Source organism: Panulirus ornatus, chromosome 58 (assembly GCF_036320965.1).
Source record: "Panulirus ornatus isolate Po-2019 chromosome 58, ASM3632096v1, whole genome shotgun sequence".
In the NCBI taxonomy this organism is placed as follows: domain Eukaryota; kingdom Metazoa; phylum Arthropoda; class Malacostraca; order Decapoda; family Palinuridae; genus Panulirus; species Panulirus ornatus.
In genome coordinates, this window is record NC_092281.1 from 18,114,870 (window position 1) to 18,130,611 (window position 15,742).

At 45.7% G+C, this 15,742-nt stretch overlaps 1 long non-coding RNA gene and 1 pseudogene across 1 annotated transcript in view; one reads left to right on the plus strand and one right to left on the minus strand.

Moving 5' to 3' along the window:
- The window catches only part of LOC139766598 (growth hormone secretagogue receptor type 1-like), a 211,893-nt pseudogene that overhangs the window by 10,226 nt on the left and 185,925 nt on the right, over positions 1-15,742 (plus strand).
- LOC139766599 (uncharacterized) overlaps positions 12,351-15,742 on the minus strand; it is a 290,245-nt gene continuing 286,853 nt past the window's right edge. The window contains exon 4 of the long non-coding RNA XR_011716929.1: positions 12,351-12,871. This is a non-coding gene — a long non-coding RNA (uncharacterized lncRNA). The remainder of the gene's footprint in view (positions 12,872-15,742) is intronic.

A 15,742-nucleotide genomic window follows, 5' to 3' on the forward strand; every position in this document is an offset into this window, starting at 1 on the left:
AAAATGGGTGGAGGGGGAGTAGTTGTGGGGAGGAGAAAATGGGTGGAGGGGGGTAGTTAGGGGGAGGAGAAAATGGGTGGAGGGGGTAGTTGTGGGGAGGAGAAAATGGGTGGAGGGGGGTAGTTAGGGGGAGGAGAAAATGGGTGGAGGGGGTAGTTGTGGGGGGGAGAAAATGGGTGGAGGGGGGTAGTTGTGGGGAGGAGAAAATGGGTGGAGGGGGAGTAGTTGGGGGAGGAGAAAATGGGTGGAGGGGGGTAGTTGTGGGAGGAGAAAATGGGTGGAGGGGGGGTAGTTGTGGGAGGAGAAAATGGGTGGAGGGGGAGTAGTTCGGGAGGAGAAAATGGGTGGAGGGGGGGTAGTTGGGGGAGGAGAAAATGGGTGGAGGGGGGGTAGTTAGGGGAGGAGAAAATGGGTGGAGGGGGGTAGTTAGGGGGAGGAGAAAATGGGTGGAGGGGGGTAGTTAGGGGGAGGAGAAAATGGGTGGAGGGGGTAGTTGTGGGGAGGAGAAAATGGGTGGAGGGGGGTAGTTGTGGGGAGGAGAAAATGGGTGGAGGGGGGTTGTTGTGGGAGGAGAAAATGGGTGGAGGGGGGTAGTTAGGGGGAGGAGAAAATGGGTGGAGGGGGGTAGTTAGGGGGAGGAGAAAATGGGTGGAGGGGGGAGGGGTGGGGGATGGGTAGTGACGGGCCTCTGGGTCATTAAAAAAAAAAAGATGGCATATCGTTCAGTATCTTTCAACTAGGAATGATCCAGTGATCCATATTTACTCTACTACGATTTGACTGATCACATTACAGAAGGGGCCTCGGTGTAGCGAGGATCATAATGGGCGTAAGCTTATTAAACATTTTTTTTTTTCATTCCACTGATGAAGCGTATGCTTCTGGGGGTTCCGACGTAGGATGGATGTGTGTGTGTGTGTGTGTGTGTGGATGTGTGTGTGTGTGTGGATGTGTGTGTGTGTGTGTGGATGTGTGTGTGGATGTGTGTGTGTGTGTGGATGTGTGTGTGTGTGAGTGTGTGTGTGTGTGTGTGTGTGTGTGTGAGTGTGTGTGTGTGTGTGTGTGTGTGTGTGTGTGTGTGTGTGGATGTGTGTGTGTCTGTGTGAGTGTGTGTGTGTGTGTGTGTGTGTGTGTGTGTGTGTGTGAGGCACCGACAAGCTGTGACAGACTTAACCAGCTTGAACAACTCAGCTTGAGTGTCAGGAAGGGTGATCATGTTCAGGTGCACGGCCCACATTAACCGACCTGATGAACTAATCAGCGGAGGGAGTAATTACGTACTTACTTAAATGACAAAGATTCGTAAGACGCTGCTGGTGCCACATGCAAACCTTCCTTCATCATGACTGTCTTGCAACGCGGTAATACACACACACACACGTATATATATATATATATATATATATATATATATATATATATATATATATATATATATTTCTTTCATACTATTCACCATTTCCCGCGTTAGCGAGGTAGCGTCAAGAACAGAGGACTGGACCTTTGAGGGAATATTCTCACTGGACCCCTTCTCTGTTCCTTCTTTTGGAAAATTAAAAAAACCGAGAGGGGAGGATTTCCAGCCCCCCGCTCCCATATATATATATATATATATATATATATATATATATATATATATATATATACCCCTGCGCTACCTCGCAAACGCGGGAGACAGCGACAAAGTATAAAAAAAAAATATACCACTGAATGTTCACGCGATCGGTAAGGTTCGTATTATATGTTGATGTCGATTTTATCCCAATGCAGATGTATAAAACATAGTGTAAGACACAAATCTAGCATGGTAGTACACCAGGGAGACAATATATCAACACGTCCCTTACAAAACCCGGCAGCATATCTGGTGTTGATATGTGGACAGCCGATGTGTAGCGGGCGAGACCAAAGTTCTTAATCAACTGTTACTTGTACAAAAAAAAAAAACTAGTTCTGTATTCTGCTCATAATTCCTTGGCAGATCAAAGCTATTTTGTTCTCTGTACTCGTCTTAATTACTACTGTTCACTGCACATACCTTATATATTTCGTTTGGATTACTATTTTTTTTTTTTTTTTACCTTATTTAGGCCTTATTTACAGACGAAGCCATCATCGTGGCCAAACTTTGAACTTAAAGTAGAAAAAAGCTCAAAATAAAGGATGGAAAATTTAGAGTTTTCAGAGTTCTTGGACATGAGAACATTACCCTTTATAAAGTTATATGTTGTAACTCGTATGAGCAGACCTAAGAAGGTAAACATTAATAACATTCACAAGCTCTCGTCGTCAAAAATCTTGATACAGTTTTTGTATATTAAACTCTTGAGCACAACGGTCTGACCTTAGGGGGGGTGTATGATGGCACGACCTTTTGACCTGACCCTGAAGGAGGGAATACAAATAAAAAAACACCAGCTAGGCCACTGTGCCCATGGGTCGTACCATCGCACCCAAGATAAGTACCATCGTACCGTGCTCAGGGGGCTAACTTTAAGACTGTCAGCTACCACGGGGCTGGGATACACTCGTATTAGCTCTCTGCATTTGGTTATGATGGTGTTATGTATGGCCAGGTGCACCTCCGCCTCTTGCTGGCCAAGCCGCTTTGGGGCTGTGGGCGGAGTGGCTGGATGACTTGCTGGGCTGCAATTTGGTAGAGGCTCAACCAACGTCATCAACAAATGCCTGATTTACTTTCACATTCCTCCCTGATGCAATCAAGTGAACGGCTAGTTAACTGTCGGAACGGCCAGCCGGCAAATGAACGATCCTACAGCATTAGTTGAAGCTGTGGCGTCAAAAACCAAATTGAGGAACAGAATGTTTCTTTCTTTCCACGTAAGGTAAGAGTTTGTGAGGACGAGTTCTAAGAAACATCTAAATTCATTATTCAAGGGTCGAGCACTTCCAAGGATGATGAGTACACATCTATTAACAAGAAAATCCCCAGAAGACAAAGGCCTTTGTTTATATGCCTTATAAGTCCGGGTTACAGCTGAGCGAAGAAGTTCTTCAATCTAATCCGGATCTTAAAGAGTTAATGAGAGAAGTTCGACAGTCAAAGCTAGATCTTTTAAAAAATCTTTAGGCAATTAATTCGTCTTCGTCCTTCTCCCCCCGAACGCTGCCTGGGAAGAGTAAATGAAGTTGTTACGATGGTGTCTTAAATATTTTTTAGGGGTTGGGTTTGGTATAGCTGGGTTTGCGAAACCTCCTTGGCTAGGAGTTACGTGAGGGTCGATTGTGTATTAATCTAACCCTACATTTTCCCCTGTGATTCCATATCGGGAGATTCAACACCATACAAACGCGTCTCGAGTAGATTAATGAACGTGAAGATCGTGTCGTAGAGAGAATTAAATGCTATTGAAACACCGTGAATAACAACAACTTCACCCATACTGCCTCCGTCACCCACTGGTGTACTACAGGCAGACGACGAGGGTCTACGAACTCACACATCAGTGAACAATGGATATAGAGACAATGACGTGAGTGGTCTTAATGTTGTCTCTATATCTATTTTCAGAGGCTGATTTACAAGCACGACTGACGTATGCCCGTCACAACTCGCGTATACCGTAAGAAGGAAAATGTGATGTTAAAAAAGGAAACTAAATTGTTTTATTCAAGACAGTGAAGTGTAATCATTTGATCCTCTCTCGAAGTGAGTTTTAACCAAGAACTGCTGACCTGTACTAGTGGCTAAGGTCAGTAACAACCCCTGACCTGTACTGGTAGCTAGGGTCAGTAACAGCCCTTGACCTGTACTGGTAGCTAGGGTCAGTAACAGCCCTTGACCTGTACTGGTAGCTAGGGTCAGTAACAACCCTTGACCTGTACTGGTAGTTAGGATCAGTAACAACACCTGACCTGTACTGGTAGCTAGGGTCAGTAACAACCCCTGACCTGCACGGATGGTCAGGTCAGTAACCAACCTCAGTGTGATACCAAGTGATCCTCGTGACCTGAGGTCATCTTGGGTCGCCCTTTTTTTTTAACCTTGCGTTTGCAACCGGTCAGGAGAGTGAAGTGTCGACCTTGTGATCAGCAGCGAAGTGAGTTACCACCTTCATCACATGTTGGGGAAAAGTGGCGCCCAAGTGTGTGTGTGTAGCGATGATTAACAAGTGAAGTGTGTTGTTTGTGTCCGTCGAGTGCGTCGTGGCCCTTCCAGTCCACCTCAAGTGACGTGTGGCGCAACCCCAAGGATGACCTCGGCCGTGACCCCTACCTGGGGCCAGCCAGCAGCCCACCCTACACCAGCCACGCCTACCCTAGCCTACCAGTCCGCCCACACCGGCCGCCCGCCCGGGACGGGCTTGGAGGGAGAAGACGATGGGTGGGGCGAGCTGGGTAACTCCTCCCTGGTGGTTGAGGAGGGAGGGAACTTCTCCCTGGTGGAGAACTTCACTACACTGGGCAACAAGACCCTGTGGCCGGCGGGGCAGGTCATCCGCTTTGGGCGTGGAGGTACAGCTCTTCCCGGACTGGGTGGTGGGCGTGTGGACGGGCGTCCTGGTGACGCTCATGGTGGTGGGCGTGAGCGGCAACGTGCTGGTGCCCGTGGTGGTGATGAGGACTCGCGACCTGCGCTCCTCGACCAACCTCCTGCTGGTGAACCTGGCAGCCGCGGACCTGCTGGTGCTGCTGGTGTCTCTCCCGACTGCCCTCACTGAGCTACACTCGCGCCCGGAGACCTGGGTCCTCGGTGAACCAATGTGTAAGTACCTGCACCCACCTCTGTATTGTGGTACCAGTGCCAGGGGTTGAGCCAACACACAGTGTGACAGGTGTTGTGGCAACCCATGTGTAACATCTGTTGTGCAGCCAAATGTGTGACAGCACATCTGGTTTGAAACCCCTTGTGTGACCTAACATCTGTTGTGGTACCACAAGTGTGGTATCACAGGTGTTGTGACAACACAGGTCTTGTGACATAACAGGTGTTGCCCATATCAGGCCTTCTTGGTACACACGTCTATATATGAGTCCTATATCTATACCATATAGCTATATTGCTCTTTCTGTATCATAGTCACTCTCCATGTTATCATTGTCACCATCAGACATCATCATCTTGGTTCCTCATGCTTTACGAGGAGAGGAACAGTTCGTGTGAACTGTATAAAACTTATAGGAAAGGTATAGATAGGACCACACCACACTAAGACAGTGATCTCCCTAATTATAGTGACATCAACGCTTGTATCCCAGTACCGCGTTGTCTGACATCATTACCGTCCATCTGTATGATATCTGACATCATATCTATCCTGCACCGTGCTTGACATCACCACCTCACACCAGAACCGTGCTTGACATCACCACCACACACCAGAACCATGCTTGACATCACCACCTCACACCAGAACCATGCTTGACATCACCACCCCAGAACCATGCTTGACATCACCACCTCACACCAGAACCGTGCTTGACATCACCACCTCACACCAGAACCGTGCTTGACATCACCACCTCACACCAGAACCGTGCTTGACATCACCACCTCACACCAGAACCGTGCTTGACATCACCACCTCACACCAGAACCGTGCTTGACATCACCACCTCACACCAGAACCGTGCTTTGACATCACCACCTCACACCAGAACCGTGCTTGACATCACCACCTCACACCAGAACCGTGCTTGACATCACCACCTCACACCAGAACCGTGCTTGACATCACCACCTCACACCAGAACCGTGCTTGACATCACCACCTCACACCAGAACCGTGCTTGACATCACCACCTCACACCAGAACCGTGCTTGACATCACCACCTCACACCAGAACCGTGCTTGACATCACCACCTCACACCAGAACCGTGCTTGACATCACCACCTCACACCAGAACCGTGCTTGACATCACCACCTCACACCAGTACCGTGCTTTGACGTCACCACCTCACACCATAACCGTGCTTGACATCACCACCACACGTGGCAGAACACTGTGGAAAACACCACCTGGAGGTAAGGGGTCCATAGGCAGACAGGCGGTACTGTCACCAGCTGACAGGGATGATCTGACTTTCATTTTCATTTAAATTCCTACGAAATTCCAACCCGCACTGTACACACACGGCCGACTCGCTCCCCAAACCCCCTTCCTCTCTCTCTCTCTCTCTCTGCGTTTTCTTTATTCATTTTTGTCACGTTTTCTTTCTCTTATTTTCTTTTACATGGCTATTCATGAATGCTTTAGGGTATGCTCGTCCAATCAGTCTGTGCCAACTGATCGGCGTGTTTATCTGTCTATTTCAATTACGTGTGTGTGTGTGTGTGTGTGTGTGTGTCACTCTTTAGGTCACACTTTCCCTCCCTCCAGCACGTATAGACTTCCTCTCCCTCGGGATTGTATGAGGTAGGCGGGTGAGGGTGTACGTACGGCAGGTGTTGACGTGGTGTGTGGAAGTGACTCTTGTTAGTGTAGATGATGAGTGTATACAACAACCCTTTGTGTGTGTGTGTGTGTGTGTGTGTGTGAAGGTGTGTTTTGAGATGGTGCGAGGTTGCCAGGCAACTTCTGTTAATGATATGGTTGGCAACGTCTTATAGTTACGGGACCTACCGAAATGACCCTTAACAACCAGAGAACAAATGGTTATGAACAGATAACTCTGGGGAGAATTTTACACACACACACACACACACACATATATATATATATATATATATATATATATATATATATATATATATATATACTCTTGATGGCCTGTTTGGTCATTCTTGACACATACCGCGTTCTAAAAACAAAAGACTGAGTTATGATTTTTCGTGAAATCGTAAAAAAAAAAAAAAAAAAAAAAAAAAAAAAAAATTACTCTCACCATCTCTCCCACTTCTACAATCAACACACGGAAGGCCTTCACGCGGTGAGGCGACCAGCTGGCTCTTCCGGTTTCCTAACTGGCGGAGGCCGTGGCCACGTGTTGCACCTAGTCAATGCAAAACTGGTAAACAAATCAGCAAGTGGCACACACGGGGTTATGGAAACGTCCAAGATCTCGCGCGAGACGACAGCTCAAAAGCGAAGCTGAATACGACACGTTGTGCAGAGGAACTGATACATATGAATATAAAATTCTAAAGTAAGAAAGACTATATATTTACCGTTTTCATTCATAAATTCTTTTAATTTCAAAAGGTGGTGGTATATGGTATAACTGGCAGCGTTCATGGATGCCGAGTTGCCAGTTACTACATATTATAGACAATTACATGCGCCGCCTCCCTGCCAAACGTACGATAACATATGATACAGTCAGACACGTCGTACTTAACAACCTCGTTGCTGCATATTTTAATATTATTACTTGTTTCTTCGGCCTGGAGTAGACCCAGTACCTCGGAAGCCAAGATGACAGTGTAGGATACATTTTATATGTATGCATATATATATATATATATATATATATATATATATATATATATATATATATATATATATATATATATATATATATTATATATAATGCCCTCCAACAGGAAGGATTCGAACCCGGGACCTTTTACCAAAGGCAGGTACCAATTTATCAAGCAGCAGTCCCCAAGGGGAAGATGAACAGGTGGGTGGAACTGTGGATTGACTGCCACGACCAGGATTGAAACCTACACGGGTTTTACCCCCGGTCGGCGGCCCATGAATGTTAAACCACTGTGGCTCTGAACTTATGAGGCTGGTCTTCTGTTTCTAACGCTACCTCGTTACGCGGGAAACAGCGAACAAGTGTGAAAAGAAATTATTATCATTATTATTATCTTTGGTTGTTATGTTTTATCTTATTATGGACTTGAAAACGTCAGGAGAACTCGGGTCGGTGGCAGGGGATGTGTGGGAGAGCACAAGGAGGTGGAACTTGAGGCATGAGGAAATAAGGGTGCAGGGAGCAGAGGGGGAGTGAGTGAGTGAGTGAGAGGCAGGAGACAGTCAGGAATGAGTGAGAGACACAAGTGAAAAGCAGAAGTAATTTGGGAGGAGGAGAAGGAAGAGGAGGAGCGAAGGTGAGGGGAGAGTGAAGGAAAATTAAAACACTTTTCTCATTAAGCAGCGGCGAGAACACAGCCTCTCGGTAAGGGAGAAAGAAATTAAAACCGCGAGCGAAAGTAAAATTGCCGACTCCCATTATACTCTTATTAGGAAAATGTGTCGTGACGTCAGGTGCGCGATCGAATGACACTCGGTTGGTCCGATTACCATCGGTCATCCAGGAACCATTTAGCTACGGGTTGGTCGGGATGAACAGCAGACATTGGGCCAGCAGGATGTACGCCACAATGGACGGGACACACGCTACCACTCGCTGAGGAACAATGCAGGACCCAGCGGAGCGTGCATGTCAAAGGGAAGGTGGTTTAATGTAAGGATACCCACCCACTCACCTACCTACCCACTCCTCCTGTCACTGTCCATATGGGAAGAGCTCTTGTGTGGGCTCCGTCGCGGACATATACAAGCCACATCTATTTAAAAGTCCAGGAGGTGGTCCCTGTGATGGTCTTATCTTTCTCTGTGATCTCGTCCACGTCTGCTGACGAGTCTGTAGTTGACAGCGCCCTCCGGCAAAGTCGGTGGTTCTTCACCTTCAGGGTTAAGGGGGGGGTGTGGGAGGGAGGTAGGCTAATTACCGCTTGTGTGATAACACACGAGGATAACAGAGCAACAGTCTGGGATGATCAACTCCCTTAGACTCATCAGTGGCTGCTGTATTACGTTCCATCAAGCTGTTAGATGAGGTTATACGTTGGAGAAGAGGCTACCTCAATGAACGGTCGGGTTCTTCACTATGGCAGGACTTTGAGTTTCGAACCATATGAAGCTTACTCAAAACGACCGAAGTCAAGAGCAAGTCTATAAAGTGGATGATGCATTTACTGTCTCCAGTGTTGCCGTACCTGGAAGCTTCCAGTGTTACCATATCTGGAAGCCTCCAGTGTTGCCTTACCCGGAAGCCTCGCTTACTCGGTACCTTAGTCATGCAACACACGGACCTTCCTGACCAACACAAACAAGGTTCAGACACACACCACGTCCATGAAGCAGGGAGCTCAATGCTTCGAAAAAGTTACTTTCATTATTATTATTATTGTTATTATTATTATCATTATTATTATTATTATTATTATTATATATTATTATTATTATTGATGCTCAATCAGCTCTGAGAATATTTAAAATAATAATAATCATACATAGATATACAGAAACTTGAATGCAAAATAATGTATACATGTATTCAGGAAAGCTGGTGTGATTAGAATTCACTCGGTGTAAAGAACGAGTCATGTTTCGAAACATCAGGTGGTCACACCATGGAAGGGACGCAAAGCCTAGCCAATTTTTTTTTTCCACTAGTTTCTCTTCCATGAGATATATGCTAATGCCCTGCGGCAAAACCATAATAATAATAAGAAGAAGAAATACTTAAAGACAACATGAGTAGATATTTACAATAACTGATGAAATTGTTAGTTTGGAAGAGAAAGGGTAGGCAGGAACGTATGTTTACATTGGTGACGTCACATATCACAAGGAGGCCAGCCATGTTGGTGTGACGTCAGAGGTAGACATGGCAGTGTTCATGACGTCATGATGTGAAGTCAGGCGTGGTTACGTCACAGTATAAGTGACAATGATCATAAAACCGACATCAAACTAGAGTAAGGATTCAAGTGGAAATGATTTACAAGCATTCTCTACTAATATCTTATAATCGTTTACAAAAACACCATAACTGATTTACAAAGAAAAAAAAAAGCAAACTTTTGGTAACTATATCTCACCTAGGACTAGTAATACGGGTTAGAGTAATTCTATATTAACTTAAAAAGTTTCAGTCTCTCTCTCTCTCTCTCTCTCTCTTACTTTTCTGAGGTTTTGCTCGCCGTTTCCCATCTCAGCAAGGATAGCGTCAGGAAGAGATACCTGACTCAAAGAGGAAAATCTAATCACTTGATACCTAACTCATTTTCCTCTTGGAAAGTGATGATGCAGGAAGGGGAGGATTTCCAGCACCCCTGCTCCCGCCCCTCGTGTTAGTCGCTTGCCCTGGGATATCATACATTCCATTACTTGCAAAATCTGTTTCAGTACTATATCATTTCCTCTCTTTGCCATCATGTCATGATTCTAAATTAATGGAAATATTTTTCTTTATATTAACAGGACTCTGCCAGTCCATCACATTGGTATGCAAATTCTCTATAAATGTGAAATGATTTGAACTGGGGATAGGGGATTAAGAATACTTCCCACGTATTCCCTGCGTGTCGTAGAAGGCGACTAAAAGGGGAGGGAGCGGGGGGCTGGAAATCCTCCCCTCTCATTTTTTTTTTAATTTTCCAAAAGAAGGAACAGAGAATTGGCCCAGTCCTCTGTTCTTAATGCTACCTCGCTAACGCGGGAAATGGCGAATAGTTTAAAAGAAAGAAATATATATATATATATATATATATATATATATATATATATATATATATATATATATATATATATATATATATATATATATATATAAAACAGTCTATCTGAATTATCAGATAGACTAAACCAACATTAAAGAGGAAATAGATAATCTAAACAGAACAATTATCTGATCGTATAATAAGTGACAAACCTTGTTTTCACGAATCGACCATCAATAGTACAGGTACATAAATGTCAACACTGACTTTAGAGAAATGGTTTGGGCAGATGAGCCATAAGAGGAGGAGGAGGAGGAGGAGGTGCCAGCAGCCATCATGGTCAATGAATAAATAAAGAAATAAGGGAAGAACAGCACAGAGAGAGAGAGAGAGAGAGAGAGAGAGAGAGAGAGAGAGAGAGAGAGAGAGAGAGAGAGAGAGAGATTTGGACGACTGCCATTCAGGTCAAACTTGGTTATCTAGTTCGAAAAGAACCGTAAATTGACCTACGTTCGGACTGTGGCAAGGTGGCGGAGCTGCTGCTGCAGTATGGTGGAGGACAACAGGATGGCAGGGCTGCTGGGAGACAGGACAACAGGGTGGCAGGGCTGCAGGGAGACAGGAAAACAGGATGGCAGGGCTGCAGGGAGACAGGACAACAGGATGGCAGGGCTGCAGGGAGACAGGACAACAGGGTGGCAGGGCTGCAGGGAGACAGGACAACAGGATGGCAGGGCTGCAGGGAGACAGGACAACAGGATGGCAGGGCTGCAGGGGGACAGGACAACAGGGTGGCAGGGCTGCAAGGGGACAGGACAACAGGGTGGCAGGGCTGCAGGGAGACAGGACAACAGGGTGGCAGGGCTGCAGGGAGACAGGAAAACAGGGTGGCAGGGCTGCAGGGAGACAGGAAAACAGGATTGCAGGGAGACAGGACAACAGGATGGCAGGGCTGCAGGGAGACAGGACAACAGGGTGGCAGGGCTGCAGGGAGACAGGAAAACAGGATGGCAGGGCTGCAGGGAGACAGGACAACAGGATGGCAGGGCTGCAGGGAGACAGGACAACAGGGTGGCAGGGCTGCAGGGAGACAGGACAACAGGGTGGCAGGGCTGCTGGGAGACAGGACAACAGGATGGCAGGGCTGCAGGGGGACAGGACAACAGGGTGGCAGGGCTGCACGGAGACAGGACAACAGGGTGGCAGGGCTGCAGGGAGACAGGAAAACAGGATGGCAGGGCTGCAGGGAGACAGGACAACAGGATGGCAGGGCTGCAGGGAGACAGGACAACAGGGTGGCAGGGCTGCAGGGAGACAGGACAACAGGGTGGCAGGGCTGCTGGGAGACAGGACAACAGGATGGCAGGGCTGCAGGGGGACAGGACAACAGGGTGGCAGGGCTGCAAGGGGACAGGACAACAGGGTGACAAGTGTGGAGGAGCAATAGGGTGACTGTCACGTTACGTGTGGTGGAGTGTCGTCTGAACACGTCCTGTGACCGACTGAACCCCGTTGTTCCCCTGGACATCTGAACACGAGGAAGCCATCACCATCAGACACAAGAGCCTGGCAATATATATATATATATATATATATATATATATATATATATATATATATATATATATATATATATATAAAGGGAAAGTTACTGACGCATGTTTCATAATCGGTTGGATCACTGCATGAAAGAGCGTCTCCACTTATATAAAATAAAACGTGACTCAATATCTCAAAATTTCAAATAACACCATCACTGGGAGCCATAGGAAACACACGACTGATATAATACAATCCACCAATATAATGTAATCCACATAATCGCCATCGAAGACACAACGACCACCAAGTATACAGCCACGACCATGTCTCTGGCTGTGTTATCTTACCACGTATACAGCCACGACCATGTCTCTGGCTGTGTTATCTTACCACGTATACAGCCACGAACATGGCCAGGTCTCTGGCTGTGTTATCTTATGTCATGACACTGGGAGGATTCCAGGGGCTAAAGCGCTGTCAAAAGTGCCCTGGAATCCAGCAAGTTAAGGAACTTACTGACTCCGGCTACTTTCCCCGAGAGCAACTTTTTGCTCTCTTCTGACGAGGAAGGTTCCAGTCACGGTTCTCAAGCCCCCGTCCAGGCGAGGCTTCGGATAAGATATAATAATGGCTACAGACGAAGGAGTGAAGAGGGAAGAGGGAAAATAATCTTAAGAGATCTGGAGGAAGTGGAAAACCTGGTGAGGTCTTCGTGCCGTATCATAAAGTATGGAAAGCTGCCTTACCGCTGATGCAGGAGGAGGAGCAGGAGGAGGAGAAGCGGGAAGAGCCTGCAGCTGGCGGACCAGCACGCTGGTGGTCTACACGTCCACCAGCCCTCTAGAAAGGAAGACCACGAGAAGGTGTTCGCTCGATGCCCGGGAGGGTACGCAGAACAGACTCACCCTGGAAGTCAGGACACAGAAGGATATAATTGATTAACCGATGGAGAGAGAGAGAGAGAGAGAGAGAGAGAGAGAGAGAGAGAGAGAGAGATAAAAGCCCAATTTTTAAAGTAATTACTGGCTAGATTTAACATACCATTATTTTAGAGGAAGAATTCGTTTTATTTCAAAGTTGTCTATGGTGAATCATAAGTAACATATATCACAATATCAACAAGAGGTAAGGAAAATAAGTGTTGATAGTACAGATTTTGATCTCTGAACTACAGCAGCTTTCAGAAAAAACTAACAGCAGGCTCTGAGAAGGAAAGGGAGTCAAGCCACTTAAGTCTCACATCACTAACAATACTCATACAACCGATTTTCTTCTGTAAAAGATATCATAACAGACCTTATGCAAGAGCACACACTTGTAGTTGTGACTTTACAAGTCTAAATAGTCTGACGAGACTTGCCACCCAATAATCCCCTTAAGCTTTACCAAACACCGTCTCCTGTTTCAGATACTCGACAAATGATGATGTCACTCGACATGTCGAAAAGCCTTGGTTCACCACTGATAAATTAAGGGAATGTCCGCCATGTCCGTGGTCTTTGTGTGAGCTCCGGTGTCCTAAAAAGCATCTTGATATACTGCCATGAGATCCGGGATGGCGCGTGTGCTTGTGGACCATTCCCTCAGAGCACCACGCGAAGCTCTGCTGACGTGTAAGGTCACTTCTGTACCTCCAGGAGCTGAGGGTAAGGTAGGTCAGGGGTCGTGCTGGAGGTACAACTACTCCTTACCTGGTGATCAGTCAGCGAGAACTTATCAATACAGAGTTGTGGGAGGTGATCAGTCTCGAGGATCCGGTACACGGGGACAGTGTCCTTGATAGAGATGATGTTGACTGAGGTCGGTTGGGGCACATACCGCCGCCTCCTCTGGCCTGGCGTAGCTCAGTCGAATTCGGAATCTTTGTGTCGGTGAGAAAGATCAAAGATCACCTCTTGAAAATCTTCAGTGATCGAGAATCTTGAATATCTTCAGTGATCGAGAATCTTGAAAATCTTCCGTGACCGAGAATCTTGAAAATCTTCAGTGATCGAGAATCTTGAATATCTTCAGTGACCGAGAATCTTGAAAATCTTCAGTGATCGAGAATCTTGAATATCTTCAGTGACCGAGAATCTTGAAAATCTTCAGTGACCGAGAATCTTGAATATCTTCAGTGATCGAGAATCTTGAATATCTCCAGTGATCGAGAATCTTGAATATCTTCAGTGATCGAGAATCTTGAATATCTTCAGTGATCGAGAATCTTGAAAATCTTCAGTGACCGAGAATCTTGAAAATCTTCAGTGACCGAGAATCTTTGGTGTGTTATCAATTTCCCAAATTCACACGTCCACCGGGAAGTTTCTTCAACACCCAGAGTTGTGGGTGACGATATGCCTTTACATCTGCTCCTGACAGTTGTGGCTATACTGAATATATTCGTCCATTCGTTCAAAAGTTTATCCAAATGAAGTTCACAGTGTGATAATAACTTCTTTCAAGAGTGATGGAAGCAATGATCACTGAACATCTTAGAATTCCAGGCCAGAGCGATAGCCACAGCATTTTCCAGAATCCTAAACCCGATTCCAGTGGGCAGGTCGAAAGGCAACTAAATATAAATCAACCGATTCTAAATGTCTTCAAATTTATGTCTGATCATCACTTGTCACTCTCCGGTATTGAATAATTCATCTAATCAATCATTGTAACGTAAGTGTGGTATATATCATGCTACCTTCTCAACCACGTCTCTCTCCCTGGCCATGCTGAGGTAATGTACCAACATTGATTAACCCGCCTCGTCTGCTTTAAGAGGGCAAGAAAATGAATCATTGTATCATTCTTCCACATCAAGAGTGATACAGACGTGGTAAGTCGAGAGACAGGAGCTCACGTTTATCCTTACTATTTTGTTTACAACAAAGAGTGAAGGTATATATGTCGCTGGTGATGGGATGCATGACACATGTTCAGTCCACTGCCTTTGGACTTTCCCCCATACAAAAATTTCCATCAGGTTTATTAATCCTGCAAGGTATTTTTTTCTGTTTTCCGTTCAGCGTGTTGCCGGAGGGAGTGGAGGGTGGGGGGAGAGAGAGAGCCTTTGCTTTGATTTCTTTCTACAGCTTTTAAGGGGGTTGCATTACTTTTTTTAAGTAGTGTCAAGGCTAGACCACCTTGCTTGGACCTTGGATCTGTATATCTACGTAACTATAAACAAACTTCAATACGAACAGGTACTGAAAAATGCTTTAGTTCAACTGGAGGTTATTAAGTTATAAGCGAGATGAATAGAATTATCATATCTCATTTATCGATATGAAAAGATCGATTAAAGCACTAGAAAAATGTACACTGGATTCATTGGAGCGAAATGCCTTCACGTGTCTTGTGAACCTAATATCTACGGTGGCTGTAATATGTAGCGCATTCTAGCGGAGTAATACTGCCAGACACGTTTAAAACCGTGTGAAGGTTGAACTCGTCAGGGTGAGACAAACGCTTGTTGTTTTACTGAGTCATCATGACGCTTATCACAGCTTTAACATTACATATTAACAATGATATCTGAACGTTCTAAACTACGCATAGAAGACACTACTAAAAATGTGCACATGATTCTTGTGAATGAGAACAGCGGACGATATTCCGTTGGTAGCGCTCCTGGCATGGTGATAGGGCTGGTGTTGGTAACACTGCTAGCATGGTGTAGGGCTGGTGCTAATAATGATGTTGCTATGGTGGTAAGGGTGGTGTTGGTAATGATGCCTTTTACTGTAGTAGAGCTGGTGTTGGTAATGATGCTGGCATGTTGGTAATGGTGGAATAGCT